Raw genomic sequence first — 27,919 nt, 5'->3', positions numbered from 1 at the left:
GGTGTTGTCGTTTACACCTAATTTTTTGCAAAGATAATACATTCACATAGTCCAAAATATTTTTTATAATCAAAAGGTACAAAGGACAACACCTTACCCCCCCCCTCCTGTCAGGTGACTGCTCATTAAGCACTTTTATTAGCTTTTTGTATCCTTCCAGATTTTCTTTATGCAAATGTAAATATATGTTCTTCTATTTTATAACACAAACAGGAGCTTGCATTTAGGTGTTTTTGCAATTAATTTGGGAGTTAAATTTGCCTTGCCAGCTGCAGTGAAACTGCCGTGTGAGGTGTATACCTTAAAGCTCCTCCATGCTGTACTATGACTAGCTCAAGGCTGGGCGCACACAAATGTTTAAATAAGTGCTTCTTGGTTGGCTGCCCTTCCACAACTTTCTCTGCCCTGCCTGGAGCTGAGAGCACGTGCCCCACCTACAACTCCAACGTGTGAACAGAGGCCCTGCATTCTCACTTCCTCTGACACATTTTTAGAGAATGGTCTGAGCCCCAGGGGGGTCAGTGCAAGTTTTATTCTGTGGTATGCCAAGCCTCCTTCCACCTTGCAATTTGGTGGAAGAGAAAGCACAATTGCCTGGGAGTCAGGAGACTTGGAGTCAGCTGCAACTGTATCCCCAAGTGGCTGCACAACTCTGGACAAGTCATCTGTCCTCTCCAGGCCTCACTCTTCGAAGAGGCTTCCAGCATCAGGGCAGTCCTTGGCCAGGGTCTTCCAGCCTTGGCTCTGCAGATGTCATGTGCCGTGGGCATAAGGGCATGTTTGCACCCAGGAGTTCATGGGAGGCACCTGGGGCATTTCCCCTGGACCTGTGTCTGCTGATTCTGGCCATGATGACACAGCCCTTGCTGCAGTCACAAGACAGTGAGTGAGCATCTCAGGGAACAGTTTCCTCCCCGGGACCACAGGCAGCTGTATACCCAAAGACTGAACTTTCCCTGATAAGTCAAGAATGGCCTAAGCAAGGGTTCCACAGTTGTCCACATATGGACCCCAAGAAGCCTACGGGCACATCTGAGGAGGCCAAGCTACCCATCCATGGAGCCTTCAAGGCCAGCACCCTTCTTACCCGCAACCTCCGAGCAGGTGGCACTAGAATGGGGAACTGTGTGGTTCCCGAGAGCCTGGCTGGGGAATTCCTCTCGATTTCTCTCTGCTCCACTGCCCTCCCCACCTGCCTCCATCTGCCTTTAGGGACAGGAGAGAGCTGACCTGGAAGGGACCTCCAAAGCCATCTGGTCCACCCTCTCAGTCTACAGATTCAGAAACTGAGTCTGGAGAGAGGAACTCACTCACCCAGGGCAAATAGCTGCCTGAGGGGGAACAGTCATCAATGATAAGCCACCCAACCTGTCTCGGGAAAGCCAGCAGGGGCTCTCTCCTTCCGGAGGCCTTGTCCACATGTCCGCGGTGAGGCAGGTGCCACACCAAGGCTCTCCTCTCAGGGAACAGGGTGAGAAAGTGTCTCAGAGGATGCAGCCAGACAGATACTCCCCATGGTTTCCTGTTCTGGCGGGAACCCCGGTTGGTTGATTTGGTTCTCTGCACCAGTGGCAAAGGCCAACTACCTGCCTGCCTGCCTCTGGGGGCACAATGTTGGTTATAAACTTATCATGACTGTCATGAGCAGAACAGGAAGGAGGAGAGTGAAGTGGCAGTGTCTTCTTCAGCTGACCAGCATTCAGACTGAAATTGGGACTCAGGCCTCAACTCAGACCAAAAAGCTATCCCTAGGAGCCCTGTTCCCTACAGGGCTAGAGATCCTCAGGGCTTCTGGAATCTCCTCCTTCTACTGAGTTATACCCACTTCTCTCTGCCTGTCTAAACTCCTCTCTCTCCTTTGAAAAGCAGCTCAGGGCTGCCTCTTCCTTGAAGCCTTCCCTGACTATACTCCCCCATCCCAACACCCCACCCCCTGCCCCTCCCACGCCCCCCACACACACACACACTCAAGGTCTCCATCCTCTGAACTGGGTACCCATGACGTGTCCTGGGCTGCTCTTTAGAATGCACATACATCTACAATCATCTGACCAAAGACTCTGAGTGTCCTCCACAGCCCCTAGCCCAGCAGAACACATAAAAAAGTGTACCATAGTGACTTGCTGGTCAACTGATTCCAGTTCCTCCCACTGAAGGAAAGGGAAACCAACATGTGTGCCCCACACCAGCACCCCAGGAGGTTCTGCCGAAAGTTCATGGCAAGTTGCCTCCAGGGTGCGACGACCAAAAGTCAACCGGTTTTGGCGGGCTCCACACTAACTCACAGGCCAGCTGCAGTGTGGCAGACCAGGACCGGTAAGTCCCACCTTCCAGCCTCCTTCCAGACATTGCAACACACACACACACACGCGCGCGATGTCCTTGCATTTTGCGTCCTTTGCTACCCCTCAAGTCTCATTTCACCCAATTCCTCCTGTGGATAAGTTAAGACTGGTGTGGTCACGGGGCTCATAGGGACTTGCGTATAAGTCACGCCCCGGTCTCTGTGCATTACCCACCACCCAACTCTCCCCCAGGACTCCTTCCAGCTCTAGGAAAAACCAGTGAGAGCACTTCTCCATACTTGCTCTGACAGGGCTCAGACAAGTAAAACCAGAAATGGAGAAATGGCAGCAGTAAAAGCAAACACCACCGCAGAGCTGGACCTCACGCAGGTCCCTGCCGACAGTTAGAAGGACCCTACGATTTCCAGACTGCTCCAGGCAGTCATAATCTGGGGAAGACCTTAATGCTTGATTTCTCTTTTCCTGCGATTTGTAGCTTGTGGCACTCAAAATCCTTGAGTCCCAAACAGTGTTCTTCCCCTTTAGGCAAAGTTTCTGGGCCAGGCAACAGTGGCTCTCTCCAGCCCGGCCACGCCTGGCCCCAGCCTAAGGCTGAAGAAACCTCCTCAGCGAAAGCTAAGGGTGTCATGGTGACATTAATTCAGCCACATTCCACATGTATAATATTCCTGAGTAGTTAGGCCTGTAAATCCATTATTTATGATGCAGAATTGCCCATGCAATGCAATGCAGGTATGTTAGTATTGCTGTGAGAAACAACTTTTCAACGTCCTTGTTTTGAGAGGTACAAATTTTACAACTTCAGCAATGCGTCACCAAACACTGCTTACATAGCTACTTCCATACCTGGTTCAAAGTGGCTGCTTATATTCAAATATAGAATTTCCCCTACCTGAATATACCGAACAAATTAAAAATGGTTCATGATTTGCATCCAAGTTCTGGGTTTCTTACCATTGCCCTCGTTTCCTTTGTAGCATTGAAATCAGACCTTAACTGTGCTTGTGAAACAAAAACACGGAGGCCATTTCCATTGCAGAAGAGAAAGTCATAGACAAGCACCTGCATATCTTTCTTTGTTGGTTGGGGGTGGGGTGAGGAGGGAGAAGGAAGAGGGACACTTCATCTCCACCTCTCAACTTCAAGCCAGAGACTGGGGGTTCAACCTCTGTGTGTCCAGGGCACCCACACACCTTTTCTGGGCTGTGATTGTCTGCTCTTGAAAACAGCTATACCACCAGTATGCTTTAGCACTGACAGAAGAGAAGAGCTAATCAAAGTGACTAAGGCAAATATACCAGATTATCACAAGCCCTAGTCCCTTTCTGACTTGCAGCTGATCTGGAAACATACTTCATCACCTTCCAGTGCCATGTTCCATGGAGGTGAGAATTTTAAGTTCAAACCTCTTCCAGGTCATTATGAAGATTCATGTGTCAAGGCAGAAGAAATGAATATGTTTTAGCAATTTATTAGTTTTATTTGTAATTTTAAAACATTTAGTCATGGGACAGGTAGGCTTCTGTTTTTACTCTAATCCTGCTCTTTTCTTGGCAATAGGCTGGCTTGCCATTTTCCAACACACATCCTTCGCTTCAGTCGGAACCACAATCCCACCGACACACTGCCTCATCCTTAAACTACACCAGCTCCTCCCCCAGCGCTGTTCTTCTCCAACCCTCACCAGGACTGCTCCCCACCCCATCCCTTCCAAATCCTTCCAAGCTTCCTGCAGCCCATCTGAAGCCTCTGCTGAAACCTTCTGTCACTCACAGACCTCCCTTCTCCCTGCACCCCGGTACTGCTCCCAGCTATACCACCAGACTTGCCCTATGTAAAGTCTATTTGAATCACCTGATGACTTGTACCGCTTGTCTCTCTTCCCTTGCAGACCTCCAGGAGGGCCCTAATCTTACGTGCTTCTGCACTGCAAACAATCCCTAACAGAATGTTGAATTGAAAGTTGACACTCAATAAATACTTGCTCTTTTTTGGGAGGAAAAGTTGGCAGATGTAATCAAAATTTTAAATGTTCTTGGACTCTAACCTAGCATCCTGACTTCCAGGCATCTAACCCGCAGAAATACTTGGAAAAGAGCTTAGAACAGGACCCTGCCCATAGTAAGCATACTATTCAGAATTAATGGTAGCTAGCTGTTGCTGCTGCTACTGTTGTAAGAATGTTCCCTGCAATATTGTTTATAATAGCAAAAATCTGGAAAGAAAACAAATGGCCAGCAATAAGAGAATCATTAAATAATTGGTGGTACGTCAATTAGATTCTATGCAGATTTTTAAAAGAATGATTTTATTTTTTTAAGAACTAAATATATAATTTTGTGTATGTATATTATACACATTCAGGGAGGCAGCATAAACTCATAATTAAAAGCATAGATTCAGGACTCAGACTGCTTGAGTATCAATCCTGGCTTCATCGCCTACTACCTATGTGAACTTAAGCAAATTATTTAACTTCTCTGTGCCTCAGTTTCCTTAACTGTCAAATGAAGAAAATAATAATACCTGCCTCATAGGACTAATGTATGGACTGAATGAGTTCCTATGGGTAAAGCACTAGAAAAGTATCTGGCACATATTAAAAGTTAGTTGTCATCAGTATTATTATCTGCAAAAAAGACAAAAGATAAATACCAAACTGTTAACAGTAGTTTCCTCTGGAGAGAGATACTGGAGAAAAGGAAATGTTCTGGTTTTTGGGTTTTTTTTTTTTAACCACAAGCAGGTATAGCTTACATAATATAAAGATGCAACCTACTTGCTAATAGGTTGCAGGTTTGACTCATAAGGACAACTGCTACCTGAGATGCAGTGTGAGATGTCAGGATGCAGGACCACAAGCCACGGCTTCCTCATTTCTAAATCCTGATTCTAACTCCAACCCACAGCCAGAAAATAAAAAATAAAAGATGTTATCACCAGCTGCTGCCCCACACACACACTCTGCAACCCCACAACGTGCTAAAAAATTGAGAACATCTGTTTGGGGGGAAAAAGCACCAATTACTATTTTGAACGGGAAGAAAGGGAACAAGTAAATTTGGCAACCAATATACTTTTACTCATACGTTTTGAATGCCAAGGTAGGATCTAGTGCTGCTTTAATAATCATCTTCCTGTGATAAAAGGTGACTCTAAGTACTACCTAGGACCACACCCTCCATGTCGCAAAACCCTCCTCTCTTCCTAGACACCTTCCCAGCCACCCCCAGTCTGCAGCATCGTCTACCTCGCGCTACGTGGAACCATGCTTTGGCCCCTGCCTCTAGGAAGCTCTGGCTCTGGTGACCCACGTTGTGATATGACACGTGCGCCACCCAAGGCCCAAGAACACTGAGAACAGAAGCCCTCTACCTTGGGCTTCATTCTTCTCCACCACTTCCCAGCACATCCCCTCCTACCAGCCACACCACAAATCTAAACTCCTTGACCCCACCTCAAGGCCTCGCCCAGCCTAGCCCCGGGGCTGTTTCAGCCCTGTCTCCGGCAATTCCACGATCCCCTCTCCTTCTGGGGGTGCAGTCAAGCTGGCCAAGTCCCTGCCCTCCAGCTTGACCTTTTGCTTTGCACTTCTTTCTTCTGTGGAGGCTGCTCCTCTCATATTCACCATCTTTGTGCTACTGTCAGCATCTCCTCCCTTGCTCTTCATGTAACCACTTCCCACTACCCTTCAGACCAACTTAACAACACCCCGCATCCTGGCCCCTGACCAGTGCATAACGACCTCTCTGCCCTCTCCACTCTGCACCCTCATCTTGTGCTCAGCAAATAACCCAAATCACACAGGCTACCCTCTGAATGGGTAGAGCCTGTCTCCTTAACCAGACTGCAAATTCCTGGAAAACAGGACACCAGCCAAGGTTCTTTTCCTTTCTCATATTGGGCATGGGAAGAGCAGTGCAGAGGGAAGGCTGGGAATTGGAAGAAAGGGAGGTGGAACTCTTCCCCCAAAAAGCTGAAGTGGAGTTTCATTTAGTAGCGAAATCTCCATTGACAGCTTGCTAACTTCTCATGGCAACCTTTTCTTATTTGTCTTTTTGTTCACTTAGAAAGCTAGGAAAGAAAAAAAATTGTTAAAAATTAAATCCAAAACTTTCAGCTCTGATAAGATGAATTTTCTCAAACGCCAATAATTCCACATGGCTTGTCTAAAATTAGAGAGAGAGAGAGAAGTGACCAGGATTTTTAATGGATTGGCTTCCATAGTAGATGCAAGATAGTCAAGTTTTATTTAAATGACTTTCTTAGGAAATTGGAGCAGCAGGCAATGCATCAGATGCCAGAAGTCCATTTAAATATTATACTAAGGGAAGGGAATTCATTTGGTCAAGCTGCTAAAATGAACAGGCAGGGACAGAAATGCCCTGGAGAAGTGCTGGGTGTTTCATCTTGAATCCATTTGTAAAATAAACACATTTATTTACCAAGTTTAGCACTTTGACTACTTCCTGGAATCAGTGTTTGCACAAATCCAGGCTGAGATGGCCAACTGGAATTAAAAAGTGACCAAGACTACAAAATTAATTTGACACTCCTCAATTTTCTTGTTTAAAAACACAAGACAAAATCCTAATCAAATTGGAAGTTTATACAGTTATTTCAGTCTACAGCTTGGAAATTGCCACAGCGCACTGGCAAACGGCCGCCCTTAGCGCCTCCAGCCCCAATGTGCTTGTGATGATGGTCCAAACTACAGCTGTTTATGAGCTTAAAATGCAAACATACTAACTCCTTTCTTCTGTAGGAAGAACTTGCATTCCCACTGACACCTACCGCTGCCTTACAGATGGGCCTAGCCCTGAGATTTCAAACATACTATAGGAAACACACTGACACACACACACCCTGCCCAGGGCCCACACTGCCCAGACACTTAAAATTACTTCTCCAGTAGGATCCCAGGAAAAGGTTCTGTTTAGCTACCACCTCACATGGCCAGGTTATGACTGGTTTGACAACCTATAGCCTCTCCGGTTCTGCAGGGGTCCTTGGGGTAACTCTGCCCTCTGCCGAGTTAATGACTCCTTTTGGACTTTGGATCAGGTGTTTGGTATCCTGAGTTTCCTGTATCCAGCAGAGGCAGGAAGACCACACAGTATCAGACTTAACATCCCACAAGATGAGGTGTGGTACAGCAGACCTACTCTACTGTGCTGGCAACTGGGGCTGGAGGGTGAGGTTGTTGTTTACTGGCTCAGTAGCGCACCAGCCAGTTTCATTACTGTACTCCTCCCCTCCTTGCCCCTGAGTAACGGAACTCCTGCAGGGAGGCCTGGCTCTTCCCCATAGCTCTCAAAGATTTCAGAAGCCCCTTCTTCCCTGGCAAACTTTTTCAGCAATAGCCTGCCCTGCTCTCCCCATATTGTCAACAGTTCATAGCTGAAGCCTCAGCGGAATATCCCATCCAATTTCCCATAAAATGGGACATGAAAATAAACACACATATTGTATGTTGGTTTACATTTCCTGCACAGACCCAGCAGGGGCAACAGGAAAGACATTAAGGAAACTATTTCTAAAGCAATGGGCTACATTTTAGCAAGAATACTCTCACTGACCCTAAAAAGGAAGCCATTAAGATGGCTAAAATCCCATATAATTCTTCAAAAACGTTCTTGAACATTCCCATTTTAATTTCCAAAGTCAATATGGCTTGCTAGTGCCCCATGCTCTACGACAACAATTCACATTGATGGGGAGGGAAGTATGAACATTTTTCTATTAAATGGAAAATTTGGTTATTTTTAAGGACATTATTCCAAGAGAGAAAAAGGTCTTAAGTCCATAGCACCTGACAGAATATTGTTTTGTTCCTAGAAGGCTGGTTTCTCTTGACATCTCTGCCCTTATTTAAAAAGCATATCACAGTTGTCACCTTTATATTTTCAGTCACGCGATTTCAAACCCCAAAACAGAATGTTGCCATTTATTTTTCTTCTGAAGAAAAGGAACCCTGCTTGCATGCACGCTCAATGCCCCAAATCCAAGAGAACATTCCCGTCGCACCTCTCTAGTTCAGAGCACGTGGCAAGTCTGAGTTAGTGAGATGTCTGAACTAGAGAACAGAGAAGGCTATTTTATTTCTTTCAGGTGAACTCACTAGTAATAATCACTTGCCATTAGCACATTAAAATTGTATGTAAGTGGTGTGCTGAAGTGCTAGAAAAGTTTGTTCTCAGGCAGATAAACGGTCTCTCCTGTAGTCTTGTTCCCACTGCTAATCTGGTCAGCAAAGCCTTTCCTCGTGGATCGTGTGAGCATTAGCACCAGGTGCCCTGCCAGGGAAGCACCACACAATCCAAAGCCGCCTTGAGAACACAATGCATTTTCCACCACAACGGAGCCATTTTACCACACCTAAGAGCCTGAAAAATAAAAAATAAAGGCGTGTGTCAGATCACCGCCTCTCTCCGCAGGGGCCTTCTTATGGTGGGGGACAAAATGGCAGTCCCACACTCCAGCCATCAGGAGAAACCTGACAGCTCCTTCCATTGAACTTTCCTCCGTATCCTGCTCCTCACTAGCCGGCCTTGGTGCCCTAATTCTTCCCCTTCTCCCACTCCCAAGCTTCTCCCTGTGAGGAGAGAAGGGTGAAAAAGTGTGGAGTGTCTGGGTCCGGTGCTTTTTCCGGTCTCATCTACTCATACTCCTCTCTTAGTATTCCTGTGCCACTGAACCTGGGATTATTACTTTTGTGGGTTGGCGAAGGTGGGCGTCTTAGATCCATGCTAGCCTTAAAGAGCAATGTCCTCTTCACTGGCTCTTCCTTGAAGACCTGCACTTTGTCTCATCTCAAGAGGCAAAACTGAAAGACTCAGCTCAGGGTGTGGGGCTACAGGACTAAAGGGATCACTAGACCGCTTTGGAGCCAGGCCCTCAGCCAGAAGGGCTAAAGGAGCCCTGTGACCCATGCTAGTGCAGATTTCAGCAGGAACAGAAGTTTCACACCAGGGCATGGGACCAAAGCCATGATGAAATCAATAGGATGCCTTTGCCAAGAGTGCCCACTCTGCATATCTCCCTTAAGCCTGATCTAAGAGTTGACGTTTAGGACCTGGTTAAATAGCTTTCCAACTCATCACAACTGGCTGAACGAGCAGATAAATGGAAATTTGGAACATAAGAAGCTGAGATAATCCACACACAAATGTCATGTCCCCAGATGACTGTGGGTTGAATATATGCACAGCAAGACATTTTCATAAACCAAGAAGAGATTAAATTGCCCAAAGTCTTTCACCCTTCTTACACTTGCCTATAACACAGCTGCTAATATCTAGCACCATTATTAGGGGTTATTGAATTGACGTTATATATACAATAAGATTCACGCTCCAAAGATATTAAGATCCACTGTCAGACAAATCAGTCTTTCTCAGCTCTGATAAGAAGCCCAGTTGGGTGATTGGCTCAAGGGTCATGCAACTTCCAACCCCTCATACCGAGAACAGTGAAATCACACTTCTGGGGGCCCAACATAGAGGATAACATAGAGAATCTAAAGCAGAAGTTTGAAGTTTCCTTATTTTAAAATTAATGCACGGGGCTTCCCTGGTGGCGCAGTGGTTGGGGGTCCGCCTGCCGATGCAGGGGGCGCGGGTTCGTGCCCCGGTCCGGGAGGATCCCGCGTGCCGCGGAGCGGCTGGGCCCGTGAGCCATGGCCGCTGGGCCTGCGCGTCTGGAGCCTGTGCTCCGCAGCGGGGGAGGCCACAGCGGTTGAGAGGCCCACGTACCACAAAAAAAAAAAAAAAAAAATTAATGCAAATTTTGTATTCAACTTTATAATGTAATAATAATCTTTCCATTAATTAACAATTCCTCAAAAATCCTTCAATAAAATAAATGCTCTGGGGAAATTGCCACGTTTATCCTACAGCCCCAAGGCTTGGCCAGCATACCACCACCTCACCCCACATACCCCAGCTTGAAAAGAAAAGCAACGAGGGAACCAAAGCAGAATTCTGAATCTTGGAAAGAGAAGTGAAAACAATGCTTACCAAAGTAGGGGGAGACTGATTATATTTTTTCCATAACCATTTTCCATAGCCACTGCTAGAAAATGATTAAAGTCTTATGCTGGCTTGTCATGAGGTTTCACACTGAACTGTGTTCATTGAAAAGTTTTCTCCCCTAGGGACCATCAGGACTTGGCTTAGGAACAGCCTCTGAGAACACCTTGAGAACTTCATACATATAGGCCAAACTCCTTAATCCCTTAATACACCTAAATTCTGATGAAGTCACTGAAGGTGTCAGAGCAAGACGCAAAATCCTCGAGAGACTATCACCAATTTAGCATTTCCAGTTCAGGTGGAGACATTAATTCCACTTATCAAAGAGAAGTACAGAAAGGCATTCATTATGAAAAGCAGAAACCCGAAATGAAGAATATTGTGGGTTGGTCTCAGCTGGGTTTCCCTGAATTTATTACCTTGGAAAGTTCAACACAGATCTAAGCCTTCCACCCGAGACGGTAGCTAGTGGGAAGCAGCATCTGGGAGCAAATCACCAGGATCATGGTGGCCTCCTCATTGGGTAGCAGCTGTGCAAACCCCCCAACGTGAAGGAAGGAAGAAGAAGCAGCTGGGGAAGAAGGTTAAGGAAATTGTGTGTTTAAAGGCAAGACCATTTTAAATTTTAATATTATTCCTATATAATTTGATATATGATCGGATGAGATCGGGAGGAAAAGATTGAGACATACGGGAGAAAGAGGAAGTAAGGAGATGAGGTGAAGGAGTAGGGAATAGTAGGAATGATACAAAGGCCAGAAGACAGAGAACAGAAAACAAAAGAGGCCAGATGGTGGGAATGGAGAAGAACAGCCACCAAAATCCTGTCCTCTGGAGGCATGCTTGTGCCATTTGGAGGAATAACTTTAATTTGTTTTGTCTTTTTCTTACTGTTTCAGAACATCGGTGGCTTAGACAGACAAACTTCTCATTTGCAAGGAGGAAAAGAGATCTCGCCTTCAACTCAACATAACTTAAATTTGGCTCTGACTTTAAAAGTTAACCAGTTTTGGAAAAAAAATTAACCTAAGCCTGAAGCTTCAGAAAATGGACCTTAAATTTTACCTGTAGTTAAATCCACCTTCTTGCAATGAAACAGTAATTAATATATTTCCATCTTCCTTCATGATTAAATTCAGGAGAAGAGTCTACAAAAGCATGATTATACCTAGGGAAAGTTACAGTCAATGGATTTACTGACTAGAATTAGGGGCACTGTTTTCTCTATTTCACCCCAAAGTCAGACATCAAAGTAACCTCTCTCTCTCTCTCTCTCTCTCTCTCTCACACACACACACACACACACACACACACACGAGCACGTATACACTCCACCTCAGTCTCCCTCACTCTGAATGTATTCCTGCTGATAGAGAATCCCAAAGTCTCATTCCCATGCTCCACCGTCTTTTTTCCTTATAAGCTTAGAGTCATGTATGCAGCATATCAATTCAGTTCTCACTTGTCAGGTCAAGAACAGGGCCAATACACTGGCTTAATTTAAAGAGTTTCTGAGTTGTTAGAATTTCAGGATTCAAACAAAAATGAAATTTGACTTAGAGGGTTTTTTTCCCTTCCACTTCCTGGTGAAGATACAAGAAAATAGCCAAATGGTAGTTAGACGATGGAGAACAGGCGCAAAGGGCTGGAAAATGCTCTGCTCTTGAATAATTGAAAGCAGACTAGAGATCCTTCTGTTCTATGAACTCTCCACAACCGGAGAGAGCAGGTTCCCTGAAAAGGTCTGAGCACTGGTCAGGGAATTCCAAATTACAAGGGGGAGAAATCACTTGAATGAAGAGTTCAACAAGAGATCCCCATCTATTTAAATTGTAAAGACACCAAAACATGAAAATCTGCCTGCCAGTCCTGCTCTCATTCGCTTGAGCCAACTACATGCATGTGCTTGGATGCAGAAAATAAAAATGGCCCTGCAGTCCCTTGAAAAACTTTCCTTAATCTTGATGTTACTTTAAAGCCATCATAAATCACACAACCTGCCAATCTTGCCGTGTTTTATAAACCGTGGCAAGAGGTAGAGTATTTCTGGCCCAACGATCTCCCAGTAACAAATGCCAGTTCTAATGCTGCAGCATTTCCTCAATACCACTCGACCTCTTAAACAAGGCTCTACAAGTATATTAACTGTCATAGTCTCAATTTTTTTTTACAATGGGAAGTGATATCCTCTTATGACTAGCTCGATGGAGCCAAGGGCAGCGGCTGTCTGGGGACTGATGAAAACACCCAATTGTGGTGGGCAAGGCTTTCCGCCCACCAATCATTGTCCCTAACATACCTATGGGTTCCCTGATCCCTACAAGATCCCCCAAGGTCACACCCCACTGATTCATCAGGTTCCAGCCTGCCCCTGTAACTCACTGTCATCCAAATGGGTGCCAAAATCAACCTCCACAGGGCCACACTCTGCATGGCCTTCAGGATCAATCGAAAAGGCTGAACCCAGGCAAGCCCATGGCCTGGCTTGCCTTCAGGAAATTCCGGGCTGTCTGCAGCAGCTGTGGTTTGAGTAGTACAACAAATTCACTTACTGAATGACAACAGCTTTATTGGCAAGCCAATTCAATTAAAGCCCCTGCATCCAACAAAGTCTCCGGCAGCCCTCTCTGCATAAAGAACATGGAATCATGCCTACATTTCCCTGAGTGCCCTCAGCCCTAGCTGTCCCTCTACATGAGAGGGAGAGGGATGAATGAATTAGATGCGGATGATGGTAATTAATGGCTGGCTGTCAGAGAGTCATTTTGTAGGCTTGGCCCGTTGAAGGCTCCGTATTAAAGACCAAATCCCAGCACAAACTGACCAGGACAGGCTAGAACTCGCTTTCTAAATAGTAGGAGTGTCACAGGCACCTGCAGCAAGAAGGGAGGGGGAAGCAGGGTAAGGTAAAGGAGGGTTGGAGGGGAAATAGAGAAGCAAAACATCAGGCTGCTTACATTGATCAATGCTTCTTACACTATTGATATATAAATAATATGTTCATTTTTCATTCTTACAAAATATGTCCTTTAGGCTACCATTATGGTGAACTTACTTCAGAGTTCTGACATGAGCTTATTAGGAGGGGGAAAGGGAGGGCTGACTGTAGAGCTACAAACAAAACACATTTTCTTATAAAATACATATAACAGATCATTTTTGCCTTCAGTAACAAAGATAAAATAAGAGTTTTTCAGATCCCTGGCACAGTCTTGCCAACCAGTCCTTTGGCACTCAAAGGGAACGTGGGGGGAAGAATATCAGAGGGGGCAGGAAGGGAAAGAAAACAATTAACAAATCAGCTCCGACTGGCTCATTTATATGGAGATAGCTCTCACTTTGCCTTTAGCCAATGCCACCAACACAGCCAAGTCAGGTTAACTACCTAGCAGGAGATAACTTGGGTCGATTGGGCTTAATTATTCCTGATAGTAACAGGTTACCATATGCACTGTTTGGAGCATAAACAAAAGCCAGATATCGAGGGGCTAAAATGATCCTTCTCCAACAATTGGAGTCGTGTGAAAAGCCAGACTCCTGGTTCGTTCCACCTGTCTAAAGTCCTAGTCTTAGAGGTGTCAGGGCCTGAGTTGCCACCCATGAAATGTAAGAAATTCCATGACTATACTGGAATGAGTCTTTTGTCTCACTCCCAGAAAGAGAAGAGAGTTCCAGGTGGGAAATTTCATTTAGGGAGTTTGTTTCTCTGCTCACAGAATGTTTGCCTAGAACCTGAATGTTTGCCTAGAACCTGACTTCAAAATTCCAAGTTTGGAGAAAATGTCACCTCCACCAGGAAGCCTCCCCAGATTCTCTCAATAATAAAATACTTCCTCTGCTACACTCCTAGAGAACCCTGAATGTCCTCTATCATGGTCTTTAATTCAATCTTCTCTACAACATAGTTTGTTGTCCCCTTGTCTTCCTTCCCCAAAAGACATGGATTTTCTGAGGGCTGAGCTCTGGGCTTTGTATATAACTGGCACTCAATAAATCTAAGTGGAGTTGAATTAAATGGCCCTTAGGAAATGGATACAACTTGGCAAAGCCTCAGTCTTAAAGAATTATGTGGAACCTTGTTATGACCCTACAGGCATCAAGATTTCACTGCTGTTTTCTTCACTATAGCCACTAAATTGGTTGCCCACTTTAATTAGAACAGAGGCCAGATGTCTGGCCAGCTCTGCTAGAACCGGAAGAGCTAGCAAGCTGGTGGAGTTTCCCAGCTGGGGGCTCAAGAGACTGGCTTCGTGTGGTTGGGTCACCTTCCCTTGCATACTTCCTTCCCTCTTACTTGACTCCCCTTCCCCCCCACCACCACCACCCCATCCCGAGGGCAGCTGTCCCTTTTATCAGCAAAAGCCCTTTCCTGACAACACATCTGTCCAGCACAATGTTTCACCCTGTCCAGTGATTCGGTTACCTGAAGCATTTGCATCCTTGATCAGTGCAAGGGCCTGAAACATACGTGTCCGTAAAGAGCCAGCAGAGGCAGAATATCTCCTTTCAGAAGACTACTATCCACTAAGAATGAAATCTAATATTTAAAGGGCATGACACCCCGTTCATACTAGATTTCATTAATCAGTGTTTTCGTGGAAAGGATAAATCCTTTATGCATGCCTTTTTCCTGATTTTTTCTCCCATTTAAAAACTGCAATGCTTATTTTTCTTCCCTGCTATTAGCTCACAGAGACCCACTACCGTGAACCCTGCTTCCTTGCCTCCCAAAACTCACCCTTACTCATTCACACTGAGGGAATGAAGTTCAGTCAAGAAAAGAGGGGTAGAAAGAGAGACAGAAAAGTGTTCTAGTTAGTTTTAAGCATGTTTCATTAAATAAAACCTTTGCAACCCTTGAAAAAAATAGACTCTGTCACTATAATTACGAGCCTATACTTGGCATGTGAGTGACCAATACGTTCAATGCCTCAAGAATATTAAGTAGGAGATCACAGCCTTCGCTTGGACACTCACTAAGGACTATATTACTGACATTGAACATGATGAGAATGGCATTGCTACGACAGCCACAAAACCCACACTTTTAGGTGAAGTTCAGAAAAGAGGAATCACTGGTATCCTTCCTGAGAGATGCTGACCAAAGAATATGCTGATTTTTTTTTTACCTTTTCACATAGACTCTTATGCATCTGCATATGGCATTGAAATTGCAATGAAGCAATGAAGATCAGCACCAAAGTACTTCATCATGTCGCTAAGGACGGAAGAGTCTAACAATGCCCAGGACCTCGGAATGAACCAGAGGCACTTTTCAGATGTCTAAACACCTATGATTGTGCTAATACTTTTCTGCTGCATGTTCCCTTCAATTTATGGAATAGTGAAGACCCAACAAATGGTTAAATAATGCCCCATTTCCTCATTAGCTTCAAACGTAATTCCCATTGTTGAGTAGATATCTTGGTTCCTGAATAACACTTTTTAAAATATGCAACAAATAACACAAATATGGGAAAACAATATGTACAAAGATGCTTATCACAATATGCTTTATAACAGTGGGAAACTGGAAGCAATCAAAATGGTAACAATAGGTAAGTTGTTAAGTGAATACACTGCAATGGACCATCATGCAGCCATTAGGAGGATAAAGATCATATAGCAACATGGAAAAATGCAAGTGACACATGCTAAGTGGGAAAGGGACTGGAAATTGTATTGCACTGTGATTACAACTAGATAAAAGCATACATACACAAAAAGACCGGAAGGGAATAAACAAAACTAACAATTGTGTTAGGGATTATAAATGATTATTTTCCCTTATCTTTACTTCTCAAACTATCAGTAATGTTACGTGTCTTTTATAATTTAAAAAATAAATGGAAAACCCAGCAACTTTTTAAGAACTATTATTTTTTAAATTAGCTATAATTTTGAAATTAAAAAAACAGTAATATGCAAAATATTCTAACTATATGAAGCCCTAATTAAGATGTTCCACATGGAAAACAGCAGCCCTGGCAGGGTGAGCATCGCCCCACACTGCTGCTCCCACCACTAACACACATCTCAGGGAGAATTCCCTTCTGCAGACTCTGCCACTGACTCAGATTTACAGGCCTCTTTCTAGATATTTCCACTCCACCTGAACAGTTTATTTCAATATAATCATTGGATGGGAGAAAGCAGCAGTAGCTGAAACTGAGGGCTGGAAAGTCAGAATTCTGCTTAACCACAGATGCTGGCGTCCAGCTGGCTGGCTGCAATGAAGCTGCTTAGGAATAGCCACACAGGAGAGATAAGAGGCTGGGAAGAATGAGCCTAGCAATTTAAAATAAACCTGAATCTCCTTAGCTCTGTTGAATAAGATCCTAGGATACTGAAACAACTTGCAGCTTTGGCCTTGGATCTGCCGTGTATGATCTTTGAAGAATTAAAGAATGAGAATAAAAGGGTCAGAACTCTGGTAGGGGCCAATTTTACATCCTTGCTCCAAACAGCACCTCTTAATGTTCTAGTGGATCATGCCCACTTCTTGACCAGAATTCATTTCCAAACTACAGCCTTCTGCACCCCACAGAAAAGAGTATACCTAAAATTTATCTCATGGGCAGCTAATAATAATCTACAGGCATTAGCTAACAGTAATAGATTCTGAGTTACATAAAGAGACAATAGATAACCAAAAGCTTACCTAGCAAGATGTCCCACTCACTTGGCAGCACCTCTTGTACTTCACGTTAAATCGTACAGGTCACATGTTGCTGCATCAAAGAAACCATAATTTCTGTAGTCTTAGGTGAGTAAGACTTATGTCCCCACATAAGCTGTAAATGCTAACCACTTTTTAAGACGATGGCCTCCCTTTAGGATTTGACTTCTTGCCATGACACTTTTGATAACTTTATCAACCCCAGCGTATTAAAATATTCAAGCTTGTAAGCATCAACTATCTAACACTGATTCGTGAGTCTAATCCTAAAACTAGCTCTTTAGGCTGTTTTAGCTACTTTTATATGCAACCTGAGTACATGACAATATCACATTCAGTTTGGAAGGCAGACCTTATAAAGTGTGAAATCTTTTAAGACACCACAGGAGTGCACAAAACAATTATTAATAAGCATTGCACATATTTTTAAATGTGACTCTTTTGCTGGCCTTCTTCCTCATCTCAGTGCTCCTGGTATCACTTCTTTAGTCAATACAGTAAGTCGTTTCAGCCATGTCTGCCCAGGGAAATGGAAGGAAGAATTCAGGTCTTCCTTTTTGGGTGCAAATCCCAGACAGCCCCTAAATTAAGACAGAGAGGCAGAGGACAGCAAGAGGCATCTCCCCAGAAGAGTAATTTATTTTGGCTTTAATGAGAAGCAAGACAGTCCCCACACACTTGCTTGGCATGAGCAGAGTTTAAGAACTTAGAGCAGTTCCTGAAATAAGCACGAAGGACATCTTCTCATACCACACCTGAACCACCTGTTTGCTAACTTCCTCCTTAGACTCTCAAGTTTTTGCAAGTCTTTGCCTGAAACAGCTTCTTAAATCTTCAGTTAAATCAAGTGCCACCTTCTCCCTATAGAAACCTCAGCCCGTCCAGGGTCAAGGCAAAGGGTTACTGCTGAAAGGAGGCACCAAGTTGGAAGGACACTTGGGGACTCTTCAATCCAGTGGTAGCCACCAAATCACCAGAGGAGCCTGTGACCCAGCCCCAGAGATTCTACTGCAGTGGGACTGAAAGCCCCCCAGGCGCTTGCGCACACACAACGTCTCTGTCACAGGTGGCCCAAGCACAGCACTTTGAGAAACAAGGATGTACTCCAATATCCTCTGAGGCTCAGAGAAGTTGCCAAAGACACATAACCTGTTGGCAATGGAGTTAGGAGCAGTATTCAGATCTGTAGACTCTTGCCACATCCTACTGCCCCAGGGAGCGAGAGGAAAAGCAATTACAGCTGGAGGCCGGGCAGGAGCAGGTAGCACTACCTTCCCCAGGGGATACCAACATGCACTGTGGAGTTTGGAACCTGGAGCAGGCACTTGGTGCCAAGGGGTCATAATACCACCTTTAATGATGCCTATGGCTAACCTTCCCCACAGGAGCCACAGCAACAAAACTCTTTTCTAGGCACCTGCATTTGATCTAATATCTGGATAGAAGTGGCCATCTGGGGCTGGCTTAGCAGAACCATAAAATCCAGTCCCAGCTTCACTGGGTGTCAGCCATGTACCACGAGCAAGTCACTTACCTTCTCTTCGGCTTCTGTTTGCCCATCTGAAAAATGAGCCTAATGCCTACTTTTCTGATTCGTTGTGAGAATCAAATGAGGTCACGATATGTCCTCTGAAAATTAAAATCTTCTGGAAGCATAACGTCCTATCTAGTATTCTCATACTCTTATGGATCCTGTGCAAAACTAGAAGGAATATACCCTCTTCTACAACAAGAATTGGATAGGATAGAGCTTCCCCAAAACACCAGAATTGCTCATATTTTCTAGGAAGCCTAAAGGCTATAGCCAGTGTACACAGTATCAGTGCAGACCCGTGGTAAGCAGAACAGAAAGGATGAAGCCTTTAGAAGGCACTTGGGATGCATTCAAACTTGGACCCCAAGGCTTTGTTGACTTCCTATATCCAAGAGTCACAGCCGCCGGACTGGGGTTTATCTGGTCCTCTTAGCCCTGATCAGAGCCAACAGTCGTAATGATTCTGGGGTCCTTCGATGGCTCTCCTCCCCAGCTATATAAACACATGGTTCTGAGGCACTTCCTTTGCCTCCTAAACCAGCACTCACAAACGCATTCCATGCAGGATTCCAATTCATCAATTTTCTGCCTGCATTTGCATGTTTGAAATGAGGAAAATATTTTAGATCTCTGTTTTTTATTCCAGATGGAATCTGTTTGTAAAAACCCAGAACTCCTTTCAGAGGCCATTGAGAGGTAGAAGAAGGTGAGGGGGTGGGGCTTCTGGGAAGGCTCTGGGGCCCCAACTTCCTCTTCAAGTAGAGCAGCTGTACTTCTACCTAATCGGGCTCCCACAGAAGGCTTCGTTTTGTTAATTTTTTTTAAAAGTCATGAAAACCAGTCATCTTATCCAGTCCCCTGGTTTAAAGGGGAGGAAATCACATTGGAGAAAGGTTAACTGATATTCCAACCTTCTCCCTTAGTCACTTGCCCAGGCAGGAGAATAATGGGAAATTCTGCTTCCAATGGAAGGGCTTCCTGCCAGGGTCTTCGGTCTCAGTGCAAGCTGCTATGCGTGGCAGCAGCTGGGTGGCTTCTCCTGTCTGTCCCCACATCTGGTAGCTCTTAACAGTGGCCACCTCCAGTTCCAGCTCATCAGTGCCTCCCCAGGGCCTCTCCTGGGACACTCCAGTTAACAGCTGGGATGGCATCTCCAGAGTTCCTCATCTCCTCTGCCAGCTCGTCTGGCCCTCTGGTTTCTGGGTAGCACCATCTTTACAGAATCAGCCCCTCTCTAGGACTCTTTCAAAGGACAGTTCTCAAAACAACATGAAAATAAAAAACAGAAAACATCCACAAAACTTATTAATGACTCTGTGAAGTGAATCCAGGGAAGCAAGTCCACGTAAGGAACCCTGGCTGTCACACTTAGTTGCCCCCTCAGGGCCCAGGCCTGCTGACTCTCCTTAGCTCAGGGTGTGTACCAAGGTCTCCAAAGCTGTCCTCCCAAGGGTTGTAGGGGGAAACTTTATACTATTATATCTATGTTACATTTGTTGAGCATGGTAATAGTATTGTGATTATGTAGGAACATGTCCTTATTCCTAGAATATGTAGTCTGAAGTGTGTTTGTGTGTGTGTTTAGATGGGGAAGGCGGGGAGATATAGGCTGAGAAAGAAAGAGGTAAAGCAAATATAGAAAAATGTCAGTTGGTGAATCGTGGTGAATGCTATATAAATGTTTATTGTACAAGTCTTTTAACTTTTTCTTAGCTTTGACATTTTTCCAAATAAATGCTTGGGGATAGGGGAAGGAGGTCTTACACAAAGGCACATTTACCCTGAAGTGGATGAAGCCTAAGTGTCAGGGTCCCTCGCTATATGGAGCCCTTCCAAGACACTGGTAGGTTAATGAGGGTCATCAATGTAAAGAGTAGGTAAGATGAATTACTATACCAGAAAACCTGAAACACCCTGAAATCTTACAGCTTACATACAAAGCAAACTGGATAGAGGTTGTTCCAAGTTTGTCAACAACCTAAAAAGTTATGACATTACCAATTACAAGCAGCAAAGCTGACATTTTCTTAATTGTCAATAATAAAAGACAAATTTCTATCAGCCATGTTAGAGAAAGACTAAATTATCTTTCTATTCTCTCTGTAGAAAATATTACAAAATTGTTGTGTACAAAGAGGTGAACAAAGAATATAGAAGGAAAAGTATCATAGAAGTATGTCAAGTAATTAATTCAAAATATTGTTAGTTTTCTAGATATTTGTCAGCATGTTTAATAATTATATAATTTGATTTATTTTTTCCTTCTGTATATGAATTCACTGTTAGAGCCTCCCTCCTTCTAAAGTGCATGCTTTGTTTCCCAAACATGTTGATCACACAAATATATACACACAGACAAATATCAATACATGCAGCCTTTTTTCAAAGCAACATCTTTTGGGTTTAGGGTTCCTTGGAACACATTTGGAAACACTGCCCCAGAGCAAAGTTGCTTCTTTTTATCCACATCTATCTATCATGGTAGCTGCACTGTAGCATTTGATTTCCAGAAGGACATTTATTTCAAGAGTTTACTTAAAGCAAATAAACTATATTTTTCATTGATCTTATATTTACATACAATCTGCTTTATATAGCCACATTCATTAACCCAGCCAATTAAGGTCCAAACAGCACTGTGAGGGAGGCCAGACAGGTAATAAGAAAGGATTTGCCCCAGGTCCCACTTCACAAACATCCACCTCCATCTCTCCAGCCTCTGTATGGCTACTTCAATGTTCCACAGGAGTAAACTGAGGCAAGGGGGCTGGAGGTAACTTTTCTTAGAACAACAAGGCATAGGATCTGGGTTTCCATTTTGTGGATTACTGTCGAATTGGTAAATTATTTTAACAGGCTCGATTTCTGTGGCCTGCTTGTCCTTTGACAACTTGTGTTCAGTGCCACCTGGGGGAGAGACACAGAAGACTAGGGCTCACATATGGGAGAGAGGGGAGTGAGTATGAGGGTTCACCCTTCTTTGCCCTCCCCAAAGTGAGGACAATTCATCCTTTTCCCCCAATGGAAAAGGATCAGTCTTTGACATTTTGCATTATAGATAACGCCAAAGAGGTAGCCCTAAATGCTAAAGGAAACTTTCAGAAAGAAGTGCAGCTTTCTATGGGTCCCTCTTCCTAACCATCCTGCATCAGCAGAACAGAGACCAGACACAGCTTCCAGGCCCATGAAAGAACTGGAGGGACAGAGCCCCATCACAGTGCTCACTTTGCATTAAATTCTCCTGCTTTGACATGGAATTCCAGGGGCGGGAAGGGGAACCCTTCTGGTAAAAAAACTCCAGAGCTGGGCTTCCCTGGTGGCTCAGTGGTTGAAAGTCCGCCTGCCGATGCAGGGGACACGGGTTCGTGCCCTGGTCCGGGAAGATCCCATGTGCCGCAGAGCGGCTGGGCCCGTGAGCCATGGCCACTGAGCCTGCGCGTCCGGAGCTGCAACGGGAGAGGCCACAATGAGAGGCCCATGTACCGCAAAAAAAAAAAAAAAAAAAAAAAAAAAACCTCCAGAGCTAATGTTCTAATACAAAACCCAGTAACAACAACAACATAATAATAATAATAATGGTAAAATAACCATCATTTATTAAGCATTTTCCCAGCCACCTTAGATACTTTCCATGAATTATGTCATTCCCTATAAAAAAAAAAACTAGCAAACACTTCTTCAAACACTAGGGTAAGATGGTTCCATTCATGTGGTAAAGGGTACAGAGCATTGCTCTGCTTTGACTCATGTCAATAAGTAGGTAGAGCACTCCCCTGGTTGCACAGTGGTTAGGAATCTACCTGTCAATGCAGGGGACACGAGTTCGAGCCCTGGTCCAGGAAGATCCCACATGCCGCGGAGCAACTAAGCCCGTGTGCCATGACTACTGAGCCTGCGTTCTAGAGCCTGCGAGCCACAACTACTGAGCCAGTGTGCCACAGCTACTGCAGCCCACGCACCTAGAGCCCGTGCTCCGCAACAAGAGAAGCCACCGCAATGAGGAGCCCGCGCACCGCAACAAAGAGTAGCCCCCAGTCGCCCCAACTAGAGAAAGCTTGCACGCAGCAACACCCAGCGCAGCCAAAAGTAAAATAAATAAATTTTTTTAAAAAATAAGGAGGTAGAGGAAGCTGACCCCTATGGTTGGGAGTCACCCCCACTCCCCCACCCCTCACCCCACCATGGCCTCTCCACTAAACACTCAGAGGACCAGCGATGGTGAATACATAGGCTGTGCACTGGTCACACTCAGATATTAAAGTCGACTAATAAGTAAGAAATATAATAATTATACAGTTGATACATTATGCATGTTTATTTTACTATTTAGACAATTCTGAAGTTTATACAGGTAAAATAGAAATTCACTCCTCACTTCCTCTCCTACTGTTAACAGCTCAGTGGGTATCCTTCCAGATTTTCCATATATATGCATGGAAATAATAATGGCCTAGACCGGCTCAGAAACCCTGCCTCCAAGATCATTTTTAGGAAAGAATGACTAGGAAACATTTCTGGAAAAGATAAAAAGGGTCAGAGACCAGTGTCACCACTTCATCCCTAATCATGGCTCCAAGGGATCTACCTCCGATCGTATTTCCTAGAAACAGACTCCGTGACAGAGATTTGGGTGCAGAGCAAATTGGGGAGCATGCTTGGAAATAATACCTGTGACAGAGAGGGGGAAACAGAAAAGGACAGGTGGGGGAGTTGAACTGTGTGATGCAGCTGTCGCCTCTGTGACAATCCCGTAGGGAACTCAGGAGTTGAGATGCCCTTCTGAGTTGCCCCAGTTAAAGCAAGGGAACCAGGCTTTCCTATTCTCAAGTAACTAATAATTGGATGCAGGGAGCCCTTGGGAGAAGGAGTAAGATTGGGCAAGGCAGCTTCCTTCTTCCAGGGCTGGTTCCAGAGAGAGTACAGCTGTGAATCAGCAGGAGCCAACATCTCTTGGTTTTGAAGGGGGAGCTGGGAAGCCTACCGCAGCATATACTACAAGACCCTCAGATATTCCAAAACATTCTCTTCTAGAAAAAATGATTCTCTTCTAGAAAGGATGAGGAGTAAACAGGAGGGAAAAAAACCTTGCTGAGTGAACAGATAAGAGAATGCTACAGCCCAAATGTTGACACAGCTCCTGAATCCGAAATGCCAAGGCTCATACCTAATGTTCCCACGATTTCCAAGAATATTGCACTATGCCATACCCTGCGTAACAACACACACCGGACCTAACTACAGTTGCCAATAAGGAATGGCTAGGATGGCATTTTCCTCTCCTTTGGCCCAGAGCACTGGATTCCACTGGACAAGTTTCACCTGTATGATTGGAAATGAAAAAAAAAAAAAAAAAACTCTTTTCTTTATGAACAATAATAAAAACAATTCTAGGAGGGGAGATAGAGCAATGCAAAGCTTTCTTGGAAATCTCATTGCTGCACCAGGAGCAGATGTCCTGGGGCACAAGTTCAGTCCTGTTCTATCCCAAATAGCACTTCGGCACACGTGGATCCAGAGCTCCTGGTGATCCTGCTCGCCCAGCTGTTTTCTTTCCTTCTAGCCTCAGCAAGGACACCCAAACCTTCTGAGGGCAGGACCAGCTACAACACAGAGCTGGGACCCCAGTCAGCTGGACAGTGTTTTGTGTCCAACTACATCAACACTGGTATTCTTTGGGTGATGCTATATCAGAAATGTCTTGCTGATTGCATTTTTCTACAAACACTCATAATGAATGACAACTAACCCTTCCTAAACCAGGCCTAGGCCGGCATGCTTTCCGATGAAACACTCCAAAGTTCCTTCAAGTGGGATTTCTATCCTGTAAGAAGTGTCCAAAATTGTCACGACTGGTGTCAAAATAACACAACCATTATCAGCATTCGTGGTAAAAGTGGCCAGTAAATGTGCCTCTGGGTCTTAGGCTCATGGTCTACAAAACGGGCAGCTGTGTGCCTGCACTGCACTTGGAATAACAGGTCAGAGAACAGACAGCATTCCCTTCAGCATTTGGGAAGACGGACTCTACAAATAAAAGGTAGAATTAACTGATCAACTTTGTAGCATGACCCTGTCCATCAGTTCTAGAACATGAGAGATTTCCATTGTGATGGTGCAACTACCACTGAACAACTCATTGCATGCATTAATTCAGCCACTAAAGGCCTCCTTCCCCATAAGTTCATATAAATACAAATCTGCTCCTGGGGCTCTAGGACAGTCAGGGAAAGGTTAATATTTGGAGATTTACCTTTAAACATTTTTAATCCACTTTTTTACAAAGATTGGCAGAGCACTTGGCAAACTGTCCCCTTACCAGTGACTTATGAGGGACGATACTACAAAAAAATAGGGACCAACGTGTCTCAGACATCCCTGACTGATTTCTTCTGCAGCAATCTTACCTTCCAAGGGGACAAAGGACAGGCCCTACTCTACTGTAGTTAACAAGTGCAGAGCACCCACCTGGACCAGGCACCATTTGAAGCCGTTCAGCATTAAACCCTCACGACAATCCCAACTTACTACTGTTATCCCCAATTTTCAGATGAGAAAATTGAGGAACAGAGAAGTTAAGGGACCTAGTAGTCAGTGTCAGAGCTATGATTCAGAGATAAGCATCTGACTCAGGAGTCTGTGCACATAAACTCGATGCTATCCTGCCTCCAGAATGGAAGCATCTTCCAAGAAGTGCTTTTACTTTCAATCCTTTAGTTGCCTTTACTTTCCAAATTCCCTTTGAGACAGGCAGAGCCGAGGTTACCCATTTCGTGGAGACACCAGACCTACATGACTTAACTGAGTCACAGAATTAATCAGTGATTGGACAGAGAATGGAACCTAATACAACACACAGCACAGATCTTTACAATTCAACCAAGCAGACAAAAAACCAACAGACTCAAATCTGTTCCCGATCAGCAGACACCTGGACATGCTGGACAAGTGCGGGAGGTGATTGCTAAGCTCAGACCCATTATAGCCCCAAGGCACATCGCCTCCTCCCTCTAATTCATCCTGAGCAAGGCACTGAACCCATCTGGGCCTCCTTCTAGTTGCAATGACATGAGTCAATTCATTTCGAGGATAAAACAATAATAAATATTTGCATTATCCTTAATCATTGCCAAAACATTTCAAACACATCATCTCCTTTAGTCCTCCTAACAGCACTACGAAGGAAGTTTTGTAGTGTTCATTCTAGAGATGGAGAAACCAAGACTCACAAAATTTGTCATCTATCCAGTCCCATGCATAACTCAGTCTTAATGTTTGATCCTGCGCTCTCTCCACTGTGCTCCTGCAACTGTATTCTGGTTCAAGATCCAGCAGTTGAAGACCACGGTCAAAGAGAAGGCTGGGGAAATCTGAACCTGCCATCAAACCAGGGACTGTTCATCCCCAACACTTCAACGCTTCATTGTCAAATAAAAAGAATGTTGATTTCCATTATTTAACCAAATAGGATCCTTTCCATGAACATTCCAACTGCAAATCAGACTTGATGAATGACAAAAGGACATTGTTTTCCACATTTTTAATCTGTTCTGCTGGACTCCCAACCCACTGGTGAAAACTCTGAGGGACCCCAAGATGCCAGTGGTCAACTTGTGCAAATCACGTATTTTGTGATCAAAAGACTGAACTACTCTAATATCCAACTTTTTCTTGTAACTGAAACACCATTGGCCACCAAAATCTAATGGTTCTTTATATTATTAGGTCATTTATTCTCCCCAGCAACCCTGTGAGGTGGATACTATTGTTATCCCCATCTTTCTTACAGATAAGAAAACTGAGGCACAGAGAGATTAAGTGACCTGCTAGTCAGTGTCAGAGCTGTAATTCAGGACTCTGATTTGGTGGACTCTGGAATGCTCAGTTAGACAGAACTTCTTCAGTACAATTCTCTAGGATTTGAGTTGGTTTGGGGATAGAGAATGTTTTGTTCTACTTTTTAAGTTTCACTATTTATCAATAGAGTTTATCACCATCTCTTATCACTATAGTGGCTCATAAGGAGACCTCTCCCCACTACCATTAAAATAGAAATCTTCTTGGAAGGGCCAATGTCGAAAACCCTTATCAGTTATGAAGTAATAAAAAATAAGAGAAATAAGGAAAAATATAGCCTCTGGAGAGACTTGGCAATGCCCGGAGGTGACAAAAGGAAGAGAAAGAATAGATAGTAGAGGTGAAAGTTTTCCAAAAACAAATGTTACCTCTATTCTCTACCCCAGCTCTTTACAGCATAGCACATACCTCTATGAATGAACATTCTACTTACCAACTAGAAAAACACAGAAGCTGTGACTGAGTGAGTCCAAAGATGCAAAGTCCAAAGACCTGACTCTCTCTTCCCCTCCAAGCCAGGTGAGTTGCTATCCTTCTAAACTCTTGGCCTCCACAAGATCATCCCCTACCCCTGATGTAAAGACGTGTCACCATGCCTCCGGTGGCAGCCCTCCCAATCTTAGATGGCCAGGCCCAATCTTGCAGCCCACCCCTCAGCAGACCTGGTCTTCCTGGAGAACCCCACAAAGAGGGCATCCCATGTTTTCAGCTGCTGCTGCCAATTACCCAATACTTCTTTTTCTACTTCTTGGTAGTTTATTTTATCAGGCTATCTTATTTCCATGTACGTGGGCCACTCAAATACTTTTTTGAACAAGGCAAAATGTTAGTAAGTATAAAAGTTAAGGCTGCCGAAGAACTGACAAGACGGCAGAAGTAGGGCACAAGAAGCAGACCTTCCGCAAGTTCACCTACCGCAGCGTGGACCTTGATCAGATATCGGATGTGTTCTACCAGCAGCTTATGCAGCTGCACAGCACATGACAGCATCAGATGCTGAACAGAGGCCTGTGGAGGAAGCAGCATCCCTGCAGAAGTGCCTGCGCAAGGCCCAGAAGGAGGCGCCGCCCAAGGAGAAGCCGGCAGTGGTGAACACACACCTGCGGGTCATGATCATTCTGCCTGAGAAGGTGGCCAGCATGGTGGGCATCTACAACCACAAGACTTTCAACCAGGTGGAAATTAAGCCTGAGATGATCGGTCACTACCTAGGCATGCTCTGAATCACCTATAAACATGTGAAGCAGGGCCGGAAGCCACTCACTCCTCCTGCTTCATCCCCCTCAAGTAGCCTGCTTGGCCAACCAAGGCACAGATTTCTCTTTTTTAAAAAAAAAAAAAAAAAAAAGGTAAATAGGTAAGAATCACACCACCAATAAAGGCAGAAGTAATAATAATAGCAATAATCACAACAACAACCATTTATGAAGTGCTCCCTGCATGCCCTGTACTTTCCATACCTGATTGCATTTCATCTTCTCAACATGCCTTCAAGGTAAGTATATTTTACAGA

General features: G+C 44.5%; 1 pseudogene; it reads left to right on the top strand.

Moving 5' to 3' along the window:
* Nucleotides 1-1,004: 1,004 nt before the first annotated feature.
* On the top strand, nt 1,005-27,697 carry LOC132531263 (small ribosomal subunit protein uS19-like; annotated as a pseudogene).
* The last annotated feature ends 222 nt before the right edge of the window (nt 27,698-27,919 follow it).

This window comes from Lagenorhynchus albirostris, chromosome 13 (assembly GCF_949774975.1).
Source record: "Lagenorhynchus albirostris chromosome 13, mLagAlb1.1, whole genome shotgun sequence".
NCBI lineage: Eukaryota > Metazoa > Chordata > Mammalia > Artiodactyla > Delphinidae > Lagenorhynchus > Lagenorhynchus albirostris.
The sequence above is the reverse complement of the archived record's forward strand: the minus strand, read 5'-3'. Positions and strand labels throughout refer to the sequence as shown.